The following is a 21890-nucleotide window of genomic DNA, read 5'->3' as shown; positions in this document are numbered from 1 at the left end:
GCTCTATTGAATCTCCTTTTTAAATTCTCAAGGTTTGTCTACCATTTAGATTCAATAAATTCCCTAGCAGAGTCACCATTTTGTTGGTGACTCAAATGGGAAAACCATACTAAAAAATAGGACTAAGCTATTTAACTCATAGCAGATTTTCTTCTCCTTTTAACAAGGTGTATTGCCATCTTATCTCCCTAGTGGAGTCACCATTTTTTTGGTGTTTTGAAACAAGGATAGTTTCAAAACCTCGATGAGAAAAAGATACATCTAGGGGTAGCTAACTCCCATCTTCAACATACCATTTCAAACACTAGGCCAACGATAAGGCTAGACCCTTCTTCTACTTCAGCCTCTACAAAACTTAGGGTGGTGTACTTCATATTCAATTATACAGTTCCAATGCTAAAACATATTCCTAAATCTAACAAAGAAAATTAAAACCCTTAATCTCCTATACTTATGTAATAATAAAGATGTGCAGTAGCAAATTGAAACTCTATAAAATTCACAAGTTGAGTGAGGGTATCTTTTTCAGCTCTTCAACATGAAAGGGGAAAACATTTGATTGATGATGTTGAATTTAATAAGACCTCAAATATGCGGCAGTAAGAAAAAATGATCCTATAGCTGATTAGTGCCTTATCTATTGGGTAATTCCATGAATCAAATACATACATATATGATATCAATGGCATATCCCATACACCCAGATATCATATTTGTCTAATCACCTTGTGAATCAAAGATCAGTGTTCATAAAGACCTCATTCTTATGAAGTATCCTTCTCAAAATAATCAGCAATCCTATCAAACTCATCAAGCATTTACTTGGCCTTTTGTTCCAATAGAAAAACATATATAACATACAACCTTAAAGGGTTGCAAATGGGTCTCAACTCTTTGTTCCTAGGCTACATAAGACTACATGTTACAAAGGTAGGAGATGAGAATCAGAATGAAACTAAAGAAATTATTGCTCATTTTTATTCATTTCTTTGAAAAAATACATTCTAATGCATGAAATCAAAACATAAAAACACCTAATAGATCTGAACTTTCTCTATTATCTTTAGTATTGTTTTCATACAAGAGAAAATATGTTGAAGAATGTGGTGTCATGGTGATGAGAAAACATCAAGACTGGAACCTTGGTGTCACAAATTTGAGAAAACTCAAGACACACATGGTATCACAGCAGTTAGTAATTTTTTCTCCAAAATTGGAATAAACCAATTTCACTATGAAAAATTGGAACCCCTGCAATGGATGAGAGAAAGAAAGATATAGAAGGAGAGAATTCCTAGATCTGATCTGAAGATGACATGTCTCCACTTGAAATTCCATCCAATGTAGTTGTAAAACCTCTTTCCTCTTTCTACCCATCAAATCTAATCTAGTTCTCATCATTATTCTGTAACAAACTTGAAATATCTCCTATTCAATGATGAAAACCATTCTATTTGCCAAAAAATCTAAAATGCATCATGAAATGTTGATGAAATCCCCATTTAACTAACTTGAAGGTGACCAAACTCAACCCTAACTACATTTTTAGAGCCTTTTATTCACATTCAACTCATTACCCTACTAGAAATTAGTTGTCAACTTTGATACCTGAATGTGGTCGCAAGTTGAGAATCTGAGAGAAAACCTTGAATCACCTAAATAGATGGCTTCCTATGAAAAAAAAAGCTCCAAAATTTGAAAGTTCATCTTCTCCTAGTTCTAGAGAAATATAATATGCCTATGTTTGCTTACCAAAAACTCCATGAATCTCATTTTGAAAAACATGCCCCTACTGAAGGTCTCTAGTCTGCATTTTGCCATTTTAAATTTTTAACCAAAAACTTAAAATTTCCTAAAGTTTTAACTTTAGGTTATATCCTTTCTCAATTAAAAAAAATTGTACATGCCATTTTTGAGAAAATATTTTTTAAATGACATTTTTAAAAAAAAAAAAATTTTCCTTCCAGCTTCCATTTCGGATCAAACCCCCTTTGACTAGGCTACCACATGGCAACATCTTATTGGCCCTCTTACTGTCCAATCAACTACATTATTATCACCTTATCTACAGCTACCACATCACCACAGTGTGGCATTTTCTAATTAGGTAAGAACTACACTTGCCATGTCATCGCTAACTTGAGCCTCACTACCACGTGTCGGCTAGGTGTTTTCCCACATGCATAGTCAATAGTTGCCACATCACATGGGGTAATGAACCTTTCTTACATGTGGCACACTATGCCATGTCAACACCTCATAATCTATAGTAAGATGGAAACCCTCACCACTTGTCACTGTCTACTTCACTCACAGGTTGTCACATGTCAATTTCTTATTTGTCTAAATTTCATGTAACTGACAAATCATTGGGGCCCTCTTCCATGTGGCACTTAGGCACTTTATCACATTATCTATCTTCCTCGCATCTCCATAATGTGTGGATGCATCAACCAGTAGATCTCACCACGTAGTGAGATCTGGAGCATCCACATGTCACAACTTGGTTAGTAGGCAATTCCACAACAATGTTGCTTTGTCATCATGTTTGGTCAAAATTTTGGCCTTTGTCCATGACCAACCATAGACCCCACCTTGCAACTCACAGCTTCCAAAATCCTATGTCTTTTAAGACACTAAAGAAGTGAGTGTTGTTGTATTTAAGCACAAAATTCCCCACCTCAGCATGAATGTGGGATAATGCTTTATAAGAAAATCTCCTTCTCTATGAGATTTAAAGTGGCCTTGGCTTTGGATGCTTTCTTAGATAATGATAACCATGCCTAACTACAATCAATCACCTTGGCTAACAATGTAGACTATATATGATCCAAACTTCTCTGATGATGGTCCCGATTAAAATGGGGATGAGTTCAAATATTATTGAGGTCAAATCTATACATCAATACATTTTGTACTCTCACCTTTACAAATTAAAATTCACATCCATCTAGTTTAATCGATACTGTCATTTTTGGAGACACACAGTTTATATATATATAAGGGAACAAAATGGTATCACCATATGAAATAAGCAATTTCAACAACACCAATTTTGTCACAGACTTAGACATCATATTTTGGTTGGAGATGCTCTCAACAATTAGCATGTTCTGAGAGAGTAATATGTCTTCTGCAAGTGATTTTGCATCATCATCTCTCTATATTTTGGCCATTTCTTCTCAAAACACACTTGACTTGTGACTCCTAAAATTTCTTTGCCTGTGGCTTACACCTTTCAACATGTTGGAATTTACAAGTGGGAAGATACACTTCTGAGAGGGGGGGTGAATCAAAAGTATCTAAATTTAACCTCTAAAATGTTTTTAGCTGAAAAACATTCACATGCATCTAATCCATCTAATAAAAATGAAAGTAAAGACATGCATGAAAATAAATAACACAAGATTTGGTAACCCAAAAACTCTCCAAAATGAGAAGGTAAAACTGGGGTGGGGATGACACCCACAAAATATCACTGCAGCAATGTGTAATTTTTCAAGGTTACAAAATTTGACCACTTCCAATGGTCTGCCCTATGAAAGGCCTATCCTATTAAAGACTTTACACCCTGGAAAAAGTGACTTGGTTAAAGGATTTCACTACCCTACTGAAAGTAGGCCTAGTTAAAGAACTTTAGTACATTCACATGGAATGCCACCCTATTAAAGGATTTACAAATGGCTACTAGGCCAAACTAAGTCCATAGGATTTCCATATCTAATACAATTGCTAGAGAGTATTAGAAAAGTTTTTGACCTAATAGCTTTGCAACCTACAATTACTGATTCCAGATCCTTGTTCTACTCTTACTGATCTGATCCTTGCTTGATTAGATATGTCACTCTGTGATATTCTAATACTCTATTCTTGATCAACTGAATAATGCAATCTTACTATGTTCTTCTAAGTCTTTTCACACTTCCCTCTAAATTTCACTGTATTTTACCCATACACTTCTCTCTCATTCATTCATATACAATGGGGTTTTTTCCTCCTTTTAAAGATATCAAAGACCTAAGGTTAGGTATGAATCTATGACCCATATTCATTCTTCATTTCCTACTCAAATCATGCACTTTTCTTATTGGTTGCATGTCTTTTCCATTTTTCTTATTAGTTGCATGCTGATTGCATAGGTAATGTGAAAGATTCGATCTTATCTTCAAGATCCTTTGAGATTCATCCTATGTCAACTCCAAAAATAGTTTACATCTAAGTTTGTGAAGGCACAAACTCATATGTTGATTCTATATTACTCGGCACACCCTAGTGTCTAATGCTCAACTCATATAGAAAAATTGGCTCACTTGGCTCCTATAGCAATTTTGTTCCACTTGGCTTCTATAGTGACTTAGCACCTATACTTTTCTTTGCACTTGAACTTCACTCAACACTTGAAGATTTCTTAGCACCTGAAGTTCACTTAGTACCTAAAGATTTCTCGACACCTAAAGTATTTTTTGGTTCGTCATTCATTGTAGCTTGGCATCTATATTATACTCAGCATTATCCTGAGAATTGGTTAAATGTGTTGACACTCAAATGTCAAAACCATTCTAAGACTAAGAATCTCCCCCTTTGACATGAGTGGCAAAAACACTTAACTAACCATTATGTGTTTGATCTCTATGAGTATACTACACATTTTGTTCAGCATATGTATAAGACTACAAAAACTTATTCAAAATTTTGTATACCTCAAAATCTTGTAGCTCTTCCTCAGCTTATGTGTCATTCCCATTCTTGTAACCAAAACTCTTGTGCTAAATTTGTCTCATGATGATATATCTGATACTCTTTGCCTTGTATGTAATATGTATCTATTTGTACTCTATTTCTACTTCCTATACTCAAAATTTGAATATCTCCTTTTTTATTATTTCTTCCCCTTTATGACATCAATTTTTTAGCTCCCCCTTTATTATATCTCCCCCTTTTTGACACTTATGTCAAAGGGTGCTAAGGATTAAGACCATATTTTTCCAAAAATGTTTTATTGACCTCTATAATCATCTTGAGAGACACATCCCAATTGTCTAAAGCTATCTCCAAGGACTTGTGCTGAATAGTTTTCTCTGCTAAAAGATGAACAAGTCCTTCTAAAGTAGAAAGATTTGGATCTTTCTTTAGAACATTCTTTGCATAGGCTTGTTCTTTATGGAGTACTTCTAGATGTGGAGTTATGGAGGACTGAATTTGCATCAATTTGGCCTTGATATTGGCCTCTTCTACTGTCAACATAGCTAACTCTTTCTATGTGTGAAGCATTTGGGAAAAATCCTTCTCACTCTAAGCTAGATCTTTTGGTAGTTGAGTGCTTGAAATATTTAGCTTTTGCTCCAAGCTCAGTATCCTTTGGCTTGTTTCCTATGTGAAATATGAGAAATTATACAACTTTTTGTACAATGAGTTTACATTCTCAAGTACTTTCTTTACTTTTTCAATCTTCTTTTCCAATTCAACCTATGAAAGTGCTATTTCACTAGATATTTTCTCATTAACTTTTCCCTAATATTTCTTCTTAGACCATTCCATGAGTTTCAAATTGGTTTCCTGGTCTTCATTAGTCACCTGTTCTACAATATTTGTCAGTTGTTCCAATATAGGATTGGTTTCATTAGCTGTCTACAAGCTAAAGGCATCCAAAAAGATGTCCTTAATTTCATATAATGCTTGCCTTTGTTTATACTCCTTCCTGGGTATTTATTGATTCTTCTTCCTCTCTAATGTATACTGCATGATGTTTATTTGTTCAAGGCTCATGGTTGCATAATCAAATTTGGGTATCTCTATTTCTTCATCTAATGTAGGGTGTCCATAGTGAAGTACCCTTGCAACCTTGGTAGAGCTCAAGCTTGGTGAACAAATTTGCAATGGCATTACATCAGCGGTTAGCTTCTTATGAGGAGTCCCTGAGGTAGGCAAGTTTACCAATGTTTGTATTGCCTCCTACTCCTTAGGGGTTTTCTCTCCTTCTTTCTCCTCTCCTCTACTGCCTTGATCAATGATGATAATTTGTGGAGGTGCACCTTGGGTTTGTGCTTCAAGAACATCTCTCCCTATTTGTTCCTTTAGTTTCTCCTCGGTAGTAGTTGTTACCTTTATTATAGAATCAACCTTAGTAATTTTGTCTTGCACTTCTTGTTCTTTGGGTTGATCTATTGTAGCTATGGGAGGTTGTGTGGGTTGTTCTTATGTACTTTCTTTCTCCCTTGTTATTTCTACTACAGCTTTCTATAGCTCATCAACACTCACCAAAATTGGATTTATACAAAGTTGTGCTTGTAATATTGATTGGTGAAGGATCTTCTTAAGATCCTTTGTAGTTAAAGGATTGATGTTCTAAGTTTAAGTGTTGGGAACACCCTTTACAATGACTATAACTAGACGTGCTCTATGTGGAGGACTTGGTGGTGGCAGTTGGGTGTCTTGGACACTCTGTTCAATCTATTGCTCTTCACCTATTACCCTTTCATCATGTGTCTCCTCCATTGTTTCTTTTTTTGTTTCCTCCTCCACTATTTTATCTTCATTCTCTTTCTTACTAGCCGCAGCCTTATTTGCATCTTCATCCTCTTCAATGTTCTATCCCTCGAAGGGATCTTCTTCTCCATCCTTGATACTAGTCAAGCCATATATCAACTTCCACAATCTTGTTGATTTATTGACAACTTCTTCAACTTGATTCTATAAGATGCTGAAGGCTCTATATTTTGGTGCAAGCTTTCTCCCATGTTTCTTATTTTCCTTAGTTATTTGACCTTTAGGTAATTCTGGCATTACTTGTGCCAATGAGGATTCTCTTATTTCTTTTTCTATTTTTAAACAATAATGCCACTTATTTTCAACAATTTTGTATAACTCCTTGGGCATTGTATCGTCCAATTCAAGAGGAGTGTTCTTGAATTCTATCATCATGGCATATACTGATTCTTCAACTTTATTCTGATCTTCTCTACTCAATTTATTAAAATTAATATTTTTCAATTTAGAAAAATCTACATTCTTCCTAACATTATCACAAATTTTATCAATATTTGACTTAGGAGCATGGCTTGCCACTCTAAATTGATTGATATCTTCATATTCTATCCTTTCCTCATCATCTTACTCTAGTTGTGCAACATATCTTCTGTTTGGTTTCTTTTGCATAGGACCAGTCAGCTTAGTAGCCTTATTCTTCTCTTTATATTTCTCCTTGGCCCTTTGATTTGAGGCTCTTGTGGTGGCTCTTGTTACTAGTATAGTTGGTTTGGCTTGGGTTGGCTTTGCAACTTTCTTTCCTTTAGGCTAGGTTGTAGGCTGAGTTTTGGCCTTTCTCTTCTTAGGCTCAGCTTAAGCTAGTGCTTCCTTAGCACCTTCTTCCTTTTCTTCATCCTCACCTAAGCCTTGTGTCAATGCAAGAGGTTGATGTTCCTCTTCATCATCATCATCTTCCTCTTCCTCAGCCTCAGTACCTTCTTCAAATCTTTTCTTAAGTTTTTTTACTAGTTTATCCTTTTTCTTTAATGTTGAGGTAGTCTTCAACTCTGTTTCTACTTTGGATTTCACAACATCATATGTTCCAAAAGGTTGGGCACTCTTATCAATTTCTTCTGGAGGCAATGTTGTGATTGCTACTATTGCTTCATCAATGTTTAGCTCATATTCTAATGGTCTTAGCCATCTAGTCCTTAGAATTGCTACTTGAATATAAGTATAATCAGTATAAACTAAGAAACAAATATCATTGATGTGTTGTTCCATTAAAGAAACTAGTATCCTTAGTCTTTGCTTCATGGATTTCTTGAAATCCTCAAAGTAACTCGTCATTAAAGGTTCAAAGTTGTCTCCTATTTTCTCAATGTACTCATTGATTTGAGTAATAGCTAACTTATCTAATTTCTAATTTACTTTACCAAAAGAGGGAAATTCTTCTAGAACATAGAAAAATATACAAATCAAAATTGATCCAAACTTACACTGAACACCTTTTGATCTTCTTATTGCTCCCAGATTCTCCATGATCTACTGTAATAGCAATTCTGCTAGATCATATGTATGATCCTTCTTGACAATTTTGTAGGCCACATCCATAGCAATGCAAGGAACACTATTCAATCTACTTGATTAATAGAACTTGTGAGATATGATTCTTACTACAAAGTCTAGAAGGGGATCTGTTATTGTATCAATAGTCATGCCCGTTTTGTTCCATTTTTCCCTGATGTTCCTTTCAATAACTTCCTTAGAATCACTTCATAGGGTCATGTACCAATCTAGGGTTGGAAAACCTATAACCCTATGCATGATTCTCTTTGTTATCTTGATAGGTCCTCCTTCTAACCATAAATAACCATTATGTATTCTACTTAGGACAATTCTTATCCATTTAGTTTTAAAAACTGTGGGGAAAACTAAGGCATGGGTTAAGCCCTTTCTTTCAACTATTTGAAATTCCTCCTTTAACACTCCATTTTTACATAGTTTATCATATGCTTGATGAATCTCCATGTCTCCTATTGCTCCTACCTTGCAATAGTAACATTTCCTAACATCTTGCACCATCACGACTTTGGGTAGAATAATGGATAGTGCACCAATAGGGTTGTTCTTATATGCAACTTCTGGAATCAGCCTAAAATTTGGTTGTCTAACCTCATTGCTAACTAATTAAACCTTGAAACCTTCCTTTTCCTTAGGGTTTTTAGAACTAGAAGCCATATTGCAAATCTAGGGTTTTACAAGATATTAAACTTTATAACTATGCAACTTAGCACTTAACGAATACCTTAGATCGATGAAAATGGTGCTTGATCTTTATCAAAATTTATGCAAAAACTTTAATTGTTGTTCTTCAATCACTTTTATGCTCTTCTCATTCTTGTTCTATGTTTGAATGAAGAGAAATTATTGAAAAACTAACCTTATACTCTTCAAAACATAACATTAGATGCTTAGTGCATATATAATTGTACACTCAGCTCCTAAAGGATTTCGGCATAACTCGGCTTCCATTAACTTTCCATCACTTATCTCCAACTAGATTTCCTCTTCACTCAACTTCCATTGCCAACTCAGCTATGACCAATTACTCAGATCCTACTAGTAGATCGACATATATTGGCATTCACTTGGCATCTAAGGATGACTCAGTAACACTGGTGAAAACTTGAATTTCAACTTTGCATCTCTAATCATGTTGATCTCTTCTTTTCAATACTATCTGATTTAGAAACTGATGTATGATAAAGCTTAGTAATTTAGTCCCTCATACCTTCTATCTACTTAGTTTGATGAAGTGTGATCACTTGACCTATTAGGTGAAGTGATCCCTTCATTTGATGAGGTACACTCATCTTTCTTCATCCATGTCTTATTCATTTCTCCTCTAATGTGTTCAACATCTACCTTCTCTTTTTCTTGGTTGACTTCTAACTTGGGTTCCTTTGACCTTGTTGGGCAATTCCTACTGATATGACCAATCTTCAAGAAACTAAAATATGTGGTTTGACTTAACCATCTACTATAGTTCCCTTTGAAATGTGTCCTTATGTAATTTTTAGGAATGTGTCCATATTCCTAATAATAATGACAAATATATCTTTTGTTGTAATCCCAATTGTAGTAATATCCATGATTTGCTCCTGCTGGTTGATTTGGTGTCCACATAGACTTTGATTTGCACTCAAAAGCTCTATGTCCATACTTCTTGCAATTGTAATAGTGACCTTCAAATCTTGGTGTCTTGATAGTCTTAGTCATGTAGTTATGTGCTTGATGTCCTTTCTTTTTGCATTTGAGACAATAACTTTCATTCTTAGCCTTGTCATGTTGATGGGCATTCTTACTCCTACATACATTAGAAGTATGTCCCTTTTTACCACAGAAATGACAAGTAGGTTTAGTGTTTTTACCTTTATTACTCCTTTCTTCTATAGTCTTGAAGGACTCTCCTTGTTTAGTGTTGGTGTAACCAAGTCCTGAAGTATCATTACTGGCCCTTGGTGATTTCAGTAGCTACTCAAAGTACTTGATAGCCTCATTGGATTTGTTGTAGCTTTCTGCAACCTCCTTCTCTCTTTTCAACTCATTTTGTAGTTGTTCATCCTGCATCTTAAGTGTAGAGATTTAATTTCTTTCATATTTAGCTCATGATATACATTCATCATCTGGCTTAAGGTGTCTAGCTGCATGTTGTATATGAGCAATGTTAGTATGCTAATAGAAACCAAATTTAAATAAAGCTTCTACAAACTAAACAAAATTCATAAACTTCAAGATAGACTAAGATGAGCTCTCAATTGAGAATATGAGCCATTAATGGGCTCTCTTCAATGAGAAGCTCTCTTGTTGAGTAGCTTTGTCTAAATAGATAGGATGTATGCTCAAGCTTTATGCTTCAAAAAGGGCTTCAAATGGAGTTGGAATTTGGGTGTGAGTGTATGGTTTTGATGTAAAATGGCTTCTTAAAATGGCATTATGACTTTATTTCATGGATTGTGTTAAAATGGCTTGGGAGAGGATTTTTTAAATAGGCAAAGGGCTTGAGGGATCAAGGGCTAGGATGTAAGGATGGGGAAAAGCTCATGGAGGGCTCAGATTGCATGAGAGGAGAGCACATGGATTGTGCTTCCTTATAGCCAATCAGGGAGTGACACATGTCACAGGGTGAGAGGATGGAGGAAAGGGGAAGGATGAGTCAACAAAGGAGGCTCAAGGGATAAAATCTTCATAAAGACCCTCATAATGGCTTGTAAGAGCAATAAAAGGGCTTGAAAGAGCCATTTATGGCCTAGTGGGCTTCATAAAGTTTTATGGTTGGGATATTTTGAGGGAGATGAGAGGAATTTCGATTTGGGCTTGATTAGGAAGGTTTTAAACTTTCTTAGGCTTGTGCAAATGATTAGAGGATGGATTAGGATGGTTTAGGATTAGCTTAGGGATAGACAAGTGGATGGCATTTAATGAGGGTGGGTGAAGGAGGAGATATTTGTTAACTTTGGCTTGGGTTAGTAAGTTTTAACCCATGTTTAGGGAATGTGACAAGGTTAGGAGGGGATTAGGATTAGGTTTAAAGACATCTTCTAGAAGAGTCTAGACTTTGGATGAGGATAAAGACTTTCTAGAATAGTCTAGAACTTCCTAGGATGAGGATGAAGACATTCTAGAAGAGTCTAGAACTTCTTAGGATGAGGATAAATTAGATTTTTAGGAAATAAATAAAGTTTTATTTATTTCAAGGGTTTGGGTGAAGGAGATATTTATTAAAACTTTTTTAATAAACATAAGGATTAATATTTAATCTTAATTAAATATTTTGAGTTGGGATTAGGGGTAGGAAATGATGGGATTAGCCTTTAATCAAAATTAAAGAAGGATTAGAAGATTTTGGAAGAGCTTAGTGGTCTTAAGGAAATTGGCCAAGTTTTGGGCAAAAAATAAATTTTTTATTTATTTTGAGTTTTTTGGTCAATTTATTAATTAAATAATTAATAAATAAGGAAATAATGTTTAAATAAGATTTAAACATTTTTGGGAGGGATTCCTTAATTAAATATTTTTAATTAAGATAAAGGGATTTAATGGCATAAAAACAAATTAATTAATTAATTAATAAATGATGATGTCATCAAGAATTTTTCAGAAAATAAAAATACTTTATTTTCTAAAGGTTTTTAGGCGTCTACACATGTTAGAAATTCTTTCAAACTCAATTGTCTTTTCCTCCAGTCTATTGGTAAGAGTTCTCTTGTCATCTTCTATCATGGCTTTTTCTTCAATGGCTCTTTTATTCGATTTAGTTACTTCACAAAGCATCATGGCTTCTGATTCTTGTTCAAGCTTGAGCATTATAATTTCTTCTACTTGAGCTCTATTCTTCTTTATCAGGTCTACTATTGTTGCATCAAACTCTTTGGAATCTCCATTTGAAAATAGATTTGAGGTGTCAATCTCCTTGTACTGTGTGTCATTCTCTGCTATGGCAATTTCTTTTCTTCTCTTTAAGGATTTTCTCAATTATCCTCTAGCTTCCTCCAGTGCATGTAAATCAAGTTGTACATCTATTACCTGATTCTCTATGATCTTCCCAAGTTTTTAGACTTCCATTTTCCAAATCTTTTCTCCAAGCTATAAGGCTCCTTCTTGAGAGAACCTGGCTTTGATACCAATTTTTAGAATTTACAAGTGGGAAGATACACTTTTGAGGGGGGGTGGTGAATCAGTTGTATCTAAATTTAACCTCTAAAACCTTTTTAGCTAAAAAAAAATTCACATGCATCTAATCCATCTAATAAACATGAAAGTAAAGACATGCATGAAAACAAATAACACAAGATTTGGAAACCCAAAAACCCTCCAAAATGAGAAGGTAAAATTGGAGTGGGGATGACACCCACAAAATATCACTACAACAATGTGTAACTATTTAAGGTTACAAAATTTGACCACTTCCAACGGTCTGCCCTATGAAAGGCCTATATTTTTAAAGACTATACACCCTGTAAAAAGTGACCTGGTTAAAGGATTTCACTACCCTACTGAAAGTAGGCTTGGTTAAAGGACTTTAATACATTCACATGGAATTCCACCCTATTAAAGGATTTAAAAATGGCTGCTAGGCCAACCTAAGTCCATAGGAATTCCATATCTAATACAATTACTAGAGAGTATTAGAAAAGTCTTTGACCTGATAGCTTTACAATCTACAATTGTTGATTCCAAATCCTTGTTCTACTCTTAATGATCTGATCCTTGCTTGATCTGATACATCACTTTGTGATATTCTATTACTATGTTCTTGATCAACTGAATACTGCAATGCTACTCTATTCTTCTAAGTCTTTTCACACTTCCCTCTGAATTTTGCTATATTTCACCCATACACTTCTCTCTCATTCATTCATATATAATGGGGTTTTGTCCTCCTTTTAAAGATTTTGAAGACCTAGGGTTAGGTATGAATATATGATCCATATTTATTCTTCATTTCCTACTCATCATGCACTTTTCTTATTGGTTGCATGTCTTTTCCATTTTTCTTATTAGTTGCATGCTGATTGCATAGGTAATGTGAAAGATTTGATCTTATCTTCATCCAAAAATGGTTTACATCTGATTTTGTGAAGGCACAAACTCATCTATTGATTCTGTGTTACTCATCACACACTAGTTTCTGATGCTCGACTCATATAGAAAAATTGGCTCACTTAGCTCCTATAGAATTCTATTCCACTTGGCTTCTATAGTGACTCGATACGTATACTTTGCTCAGCACTTGAACTTCACTCAGCACCTGAAGATTTCTCGACACCTAAAGTTCACTCAGCACCTAAAGATTGCTTGGCACTTAAAGTATTTTTTGGCTCGACATTCATTGCAGCTTGGCATCTGTATTATACTCAGCATCATCTTGAGAATTGGTTAAGTGTGTTGACACTCAAATGTCAAAACCATTTTGGGACTAACACAACACTCATGTGATATTCCATCTTTAGGAATGCATTGTTCCAAGGTGATATTGGCATCTCAATTGTGTAAAACTACATCGGTGATCAAATTTTTTATCGCCAAAGGCAAAGTCTATGCCATCACATTCTACTTCAAATGTGATTTGATTTCAATTTCACATTTGTAACTTGGGTGGTTTTAAACTTCAGTAGCAGGGTCTCCTCTATTATGGTGGCTCCCTTTTCTTTTGCATGGATTATCCAAGACATCGTCAAGATTAAACAAATCCATCTAATACATCAAGTGCGGCTCCCTTTTCTTTTGCATGGATTATCCAGGACATCGTCAAGATTAAACAAATCCATCTAATACATCAAGTTTCTTTTTATCCTCCTACTGCTAGACGTTCCTTCAAGCTACAACTCAACACTAGCTCTGACATTCAAAACATGGTGGCAATCTACTTTCTAATTACAAAAAACATGACTCTTTGATGTTCATGAATCTTGCCTCTCCAACATGCACATTTTATGCTTCATATGTGGATTTTGTTCTCCTCGTTACGCAAGGGGTTTACTGATTTCCCAACATCACAAGTCTTCAATGCATCAAGATCAAAAGGTAGTTGGCCAAGAGCATGTAGCAGTGTTATTAGAACTTCAACAATTATATCAACTTAAGTCTGACAAGTCATGTCATTCTCTATGTTATTTATATTTGAAGGAACTAGCTTTTGATTTGTGTTCTAGTCATTTTACCACATTTAAAAGTCTATTTTTTGGTTCCTAGAAATTACAAAATTTGATTGCAAACTAGCTCCAATGGACTTGCTTGTATTGTTCTCTTTATGTTTTAGGAGCACAACTTTGATCCATTGCTTCCATAAGTTTGTTGCTAAGAACATTTTCTATAATATAACTAGAAGGCAATGATGATATTATTATTTCAATGAGAGCCATAACTTCATAATTTTGTTGGCATGTGATAGGGAATGAGTTGATTTTTTGAGTCCCTTTTCGACATACAAGCCATTTCAACACAAATCAAGGAGCACCCCATATCAAATATCTCTTAGGGTAATTACTGGATTGAGCACCTTCATCAAGATTAGTCTTGATGGTATTGATAAATACCTCATTATATTTCATGCAAAAAACCTTATAATATTTTCCTTAGAAATACAAATTTTTGAATACTTTTAGTACTCCAAAAAATTCCATCAACTTGAAGAAATCAGTCAGACCCCAAAGTGGGTCCGACTAAAAAAAATCATTTTCAAACAACGAAATCCTCAGAATGGCCTATTGAACATCTGAAAATGATTTGATCGAAACTCAATCACTGGTACATCACTTAGAGACTAATTTTCAACCCTTCCTGCAAACTATCAACTTCGTGCCAAGAGGTCCTTTGATTGGCTTTGAAAACTGATAAAAATAAATGATTAAACTCTGAAAATGGACACACCAAAAATTGGAAACATGGTAGAAAAGCATTTTTTGCAAATAGAATGGACCTGGAAAAGTGTGGAGATAGATTCATTAAGATTTGAGAATTGGCACACTTGAAGTATTTCCAAGAATAGAACACAATGGTATAATCTATTTGATCTCACCTATCATAGATTTTGAGATATAACATCATGAATAGGGGTACCAACTAATCTACATTTACTAAAACCAATAAAAAGTTACAAATTGCATTTGGAATCACGTTTGAAAACTAATCAAACGAATTTGTCATAAGCTCAAACCTAAAACATAGAAAGTCTCTAACCTCTAAAATGTAAATCAAAAGGAATTTTATCATTTTGGTCAACTGGGTCAAAGTTATAACAAGTCAAACGGGGCCTTCTAGAATTTTGAACAATTCATATCAGCATGACATCAGTAAATGACCAACTTCGTGGGACTCAAAACCTAGTCAAATGAATTCAAAATGATTCAAAATCTAGAACATAGGCCCTATGGTATGGACACTAAAGACTCCCAAAGTGGTGAGTCATGTAACATTATTGGGTGTGAAATATTCAATTGCAAACACAGCCTCCTGTCATTTTTTGACACTTGGGCAAAAATGCAGATTTGGTCATCACTCAAAACGAGACTTCACGAAATGACTCAAAATGGCAATTTATCTTCATGGGATGAGTGGACACACTAAATGCAAGGTTTTAGAAACATTAAAAACCTCTTAGGCCTCACAAGTACAGCGATGTACATATGCATTAAAAAGCACCTAAGGGCTTGATTTTTTCAATGGTACTAAAAATTAGGGCTTCAATTTTGAGTCCCAACACACGCATCGGCTAGAAAAGGATCTTCTTTTGCTGGTAGTTGATGGACATCTAGCTAGAGTAGGAAGCACTGAAGACATCCCCAAAAAGAGCAGACTTGTCCATAATATGTAGCGCAATGCCAAGGGGTCCATAATGTTCTTACACTTGTTGTTGCACCCTTATGTATGCAATAGGAAAAAGATGCTTGATTCAATATTTGGCCAAACCACTAAATTTAGAGCCATTAATTGTTTAACCAATTTCTTCATTGTACTCATTTGTAATATTTCATCACTTATATAGAAAGATGTTTCATCAAGTCACCACTATTGATCTTTTTATGCCTTATGTATGTCACACCTCATATTCTTCGAGGGGATTGACCAAAGTATTTATTCATCCATTTAGTTGTGTATTTATTATTAATTTTACCACTTAACTATAGATGATTTCATGAAAACATTTATCCATAATGAGTAGCACAATGCCAAAGGGGTCCAAGTGGGTAGAGTATCAATGACTTTGATTAGTCCCATAGTTTTAATTTGTGAAGATGGAATTAAAGAAATGTTTGGTATGGAGGCTTCTTTATGTGTGCTACTCTAGTTTCATTTGGAGACCACACAGCTCTATTGCCATGTTGGGTACACCCTTTTAAAATTGTTTCATATTCCTAAAAAAATGAGATGTTTAATGCCTACACACCAACCCATCTTTATGCCAATGATAATCACCAGTATTAGGTAAAGCTTGTGCATTAGTACTTCCTTTGGGTAAAATTCAATTAGGGAATGCCAAATCCTAAAATTGAAGCATATCCCTAGCAAGTATCTCAAATGTTGCACCCTCCACCTTACTTGGTGTTTCAACAAAACACCTTTAAACCACCCCAGAAGAAAGATCGACTACCTCAAAAAATTTAACCCCCTTGTATCATGTTGAAGTATAAATTCCCATCTTCATTATACCCATTAGCATGGCTGAATTACTTTCTTAGAAATACTTTCAAATTGGTTCTTCTTTGGTATGGAAAATGTCATTCTTCTTTGAAGGGATTTTACCATCAACTTGTAGTCTCCATATAGATTCAATTGCCAAGTGGGGAAAATAAAACAACCTATTCACTTTATTATGCTAATAGACCTAAAAGGCTAATTCAATGATGAGACTTCTAGCTTTATTCAAGTCATAAGAATGAAAATAAGCAACCACCTTATCCATTCTAGTTCCTTCTTCTTTGAAACAAGAGTCAAAATAATATCTCTCCTTGGATGCTCTATTCGCTCTTTTTAGTCTGTCATTTGTATAACCTTAAAAGTCCCCTTGATCAACAATGGTATGCACATATATTGAAACATTTTAATGATTAAAAAATTATAATCTCCACTTTAAAATGTCTTTTATTCCCTCAAATTCTAGCAGCCTAGTGAAGTTAGTTAGGCCCTAAAGTGGGTTCGGCTATTAAAAAGAAAATTCAAATGACTGGACTTTCAAATTGATCCAATGAGTGAATCATAACAATTGGATTCTAAAACAATCATTGCTTTGTGATTTTAAAACTCTTTTGTACTCTTTTATGAACTGTAATTTTCTAACATTAATGCTCTGAAGTTGCCTTTAAAAACTTACCAAAACCAACAACTAGGCCTTAAGATCTAACATAATGATTCTATGTTCCTCATTCTTATACACTTTCATATTTTGCCTCATGAAAACATCTAGGTCAAAATTTATTGATCGTCAAAGTTGCTCTCTTTAAACTACCTATAAAGAAACATGTTAGAAAAAATAAAATGTGTTTGGTTTTGTCTTTGAAAGCAAGTCAAAAAAACACTTGGGGGCACAAAAATTGAGGAATTAGTTCACTATAATGAGGAGAGTATAAATATGTGATTTGGTCTCATGTTAACTAATAGGGTGCATTTGGAAAGATGTCAAAGTGGGGTGCTCAGAATTGCAAAACTGGGAACATTGGTAGAATTGTGATTTTCACAAATAGAGTGGACCTTGGAAAGTGTGCAGATCAGATTTGTCAACACTTAAAAATTAGCATACTTAAAGTATTTGTAGAGTAGAACATAGTTTTACACTCCATTTGCTCTCATCTATCATAGATTCAGAGTTATGACATCCCAAACAGGGTTACCAATCAATCTACACTTTTAGACACCAATAAAACTTCATAAATTGCATTTGGAATTGTGTTTAGTCAAATGGATTCATCATAGGCTCAAATCTAGAAGATAGAGAATATATGACCCCTAGAATGCAATCAAAAATGAATGTTATCATTAGGGCCAACTAGGTCAAAATTATAACTAGTCAAACAAGGCTTCATGGAAATATGGGCAATATGCATCACCATGACAACAGTAAACAACTAACTTTGAGGGATTCAAAACCTAGTCAAAACATATCAAAATGACTTGAAATATAAAATATAGGTTCCCTGATATGCTTATTAAACACTCCCAAAGTGGTGATTCATGATATAACTGGGTTCAAGATATTCAAATGCAAACTAGGCTTCATGTTGTTGTTTGACACTTAGGCAAAAATGCAAATCTGAACAATGCTCAAAATGAAACTTCATAGAATGACTCAAAATGACAATTTATCATCATAGGATGCATGCACATAATAAATTCAAAGTGTTAGAAACATTAAACACTTCATAGGCCTCAAAATGATAGTCGAGTACACATGCATTAAAAGTTCTTATAGGGGCTCAATTAGACTCAAAATTTAGAATGGTACTCAAAATCAAGGCTTCAATGTTGAGTCCCAACAATGGCTCTATCTAGGGATGCATGTCCCTTGTGAGCATGGTGAGGATTTAGATCTTTAGAGGAAGCAGACCATTTGAAAACTTTCTCTTGAACAGCTTTATTGAAATCAAGAAAACTACTCCTAAGTTGTACAAATGATGGCCTCGAGTCACCGAACTTCAACAAAACTTTTTGCCTCTACCATTGGCATGATTCTCATTTCCATTTTCATGAGGTGAGATGAGAATATTACTTCTATTAGTTTCACCATTCAAATTAGTATTCTCAATCAATTCATTTGGTAAAACTAAATCTATATCTTCATGTTCATAGTGGATATACAAACTAGGGATCATTTCAACAAAATGCTCATTATAAACATATGGATCAGTATGCTTAAACATATCAGAATTAAACTAAGACTCTTCTCCATCAGATGAATCATGCATGCTATTAACCTTGAATAGGAAAGTTTCATATTCAACTTGGGGAAAAATATCACACATAACTTGAAATTGTGTATCCTCATGTATAATCGATTAGTACTCAAATGAGAAATTAGATTTATACTCACAAATGTCATCCATGTCAATATTTGAAACTAATCAATAGTCCTCCAATGATTCTTTTCAATCAAAAAATGGATTAGCCATTATATTAGAGCATTTACAATAAAACTCATTGCAAGTTATGAGTTGATTTTCAAAAATAACTTCATCTAACACCTCGTTATCAACATCATAAGATATAACATCATCATCATAATAATTGTCACACCTAGAAGAAGAACAATTTAATCTCTTATAGTAGTAGGAAAACATATCATCATCAAGATTGGTATTAACTAAATTTGAAGATTCCATGTGCTCATCAAAAAGTAGGTTGATAATTCCATTCAAAGTTCCCTTGTAGGCATTGTAACAAGTGATGTGATGGTCAACATCAAACTTTTCATCATATAGCAGATTAATGAAAACCTTGAAACCATTTCCAACATCATTGTCATGAACATTTTTAGCATATGAAGAAGAAAGATCAAAACCATTACATGAAGACACACCATCCACTTCATCAATTAATCATGTGGAATATAGATCAATGTTACTTGTCTTCTTAAAAATGATTCATATGGCTAGACCACAAATCATTTCTTAACTTATCAATAGGTGTTGATGCATTAACCTTGGAGTCACTTGTATGCTAATGATCACAACTACATATATCCTCATGGCATTCTTCTACACAACTAGGTAATTCATCCTTGTAAATAATCTCCTTATCCTCATATTGTGTAGACAACTCTTCTTCAAAACTTTCAATTACATTTTGATTTGTATCATACTGAGATGGAATTTCATTTTTAGTTTTAAAAGAAGAACTCGTACCTTTACTTGCATATGAGTATTCACTTTCATCATTGCTCTCTTCTTCCCAATTTGTATCAAACTCACATGAAGAGGAGTATGCATTATCAGTGTCCTCACCTTAACTTGAGTAACCACTCTCATCATCTTCTTCACATGATGCTTCTTCATGAAATACTAGATCAGCACATTTTTTCTCATCACTTGTAACATAACTTTCAACCTCTTCATCCTTATAAAACTAAGATGAATGCATTTCAACTTCATAATTAATAACATTATCAACACAAATAAAATCATCACTAGGAGAAGCAATGACTGAAATTACTTCTTGCATATGCAACTTATCAAGTGAATCAAATTTATCATAAATACTACAAACATATGCATTCTTTTCAATAAGAATAGGATCATATCTCCTTTAAAACAAAGAGAATTCATCTTCACATGTTCTTAATTCTGAATTTTTAACAAGATTGTTCACAATAGTGAGGGTACTGACATGCTAATTTGGATTTGAACACTCTACATGACATTGGTTTCTCTTTATGACTTCATCTTGTTGGAAAACATTTCTAGAGAAATAACTCTTGGTTAGTCCATACTTAATATTTTTTTCAATCTCTATTGATTTCATGAATGTCTGATACAAAGTCTTTGGTTCTTTATCCCTCAAGAGATAGCTCATGTTTTCATCAAATGCATCAAGATAGACTACTAAATATAGTTGATCATCCAGTCTACAATTCTCAGGAATCTCATTCAAGGCTCTTGAAAATTTGATATTAAATTTAGGAATAAGTTTTCCATTCCTAATTTGAATCTTCAAGAACTTCTCAAAAGAATCAAGTATGCTTATTATTTCCCCAAATTGCTCCATGAAGGCTGAATGTAACTCACCCCAAGATGAAATAGAACATTTTAGAAAAAATGATAACCAATCTCTATCATCACCTTCCAAGATTTGAAGAAACAACTTCATATGTATGTCTTCATGAGCAATCTTAAAGTCATAATTCAAATCACTAAACATCTAAACATGATCACTGGCTAACTCCAAATGGCTCCAATTCAACTTAAGAAAATGCTTTTTAAGATCATACAGAATGGTATTTGTGAAACCATGAATGCCATAAAAGTGTAATGGCAAGTATCTCTTGGTAGAAATAGATCTACAATTTTCATCAATGGACTATAGACTAGGTCAAAAGAAATTTTCTATTCTTTACAAACTTACAACTCATTCACCAAGATAATTTTCAAAATTCATAACTTGTAGTAGATCTAAAAACTCTTTCTACCAATTCAATCTCTAACATACTCCAACATGTAAACACATTTTCTGAACCTATCTTTCATTAAGTGTGTTGAGACACATCAAACAAATCTCCTATTTCGTGCTAAAAACATCACTTCATAGAGAATATTTTGTAGAACTTACTTTCATGAAATAAATCTCATGCAAGTGGAAAATACCTTAATATGTGATACTTGTAAACCACTTCAATGTTGTTAACAATAGCAGATTCAAATCTTATCCTGATTTAGTAACACTTGCATAGTGTCTCACATAATCCTTTCAACCATTTGTCAAGAACTTTAGATAACTTCTTCAAATATATACAACCCTAGAATTTCACACTCTTGAAAAAGAAAAAGAAACTTATATTCTTGACTCTTAGATTTATAGCAACACTTCATGGTCACTTAGATTACAACATGAGAACTCACAAGTGGTCTTAATAACATTATTTATCACCAATCTTCAAATTTACTATTGTCAAGAATAAGGCATAACTGGGACACATAAATCCAATAGGGACATGAGAAGCAGCTTGCAATTCCTCACTATTGTAGTAATTTCCTTGTGTCTTTCCCCAAAAGAGTTGCCATTTTGTTGGCTTATGAATTAATAGCTTTTTAATAACCTAGTGAAAGGAACAAATGCATCTAGGGATAGATAATTCCCATGTTCAACATATCAATTGAGACATCGAGGCCAACTATAAAGCTATACTCCTTCTTCTTCTTTAGGCTCTGCAAGAC

This window comes from Cupressus sempervirens, chromosome 1, assembly GCF_028749045.1.
Source record: "Cupressus sempervirens isolate cs-2001-9-10 chromosome 1, ASM2874904v1, whole genome shotgun sequence".
NCBI lineage: Eukaryota > Viridiplantae > Streptophyta > Pinopsida > Cupressales > Cupressaceae > Cupressus > Cupressus sempervirens.
The sequence above is the reverse complement of the archived record's forward strand: the minus strand, read 5'-3'. Positions refer to the sequence as shown.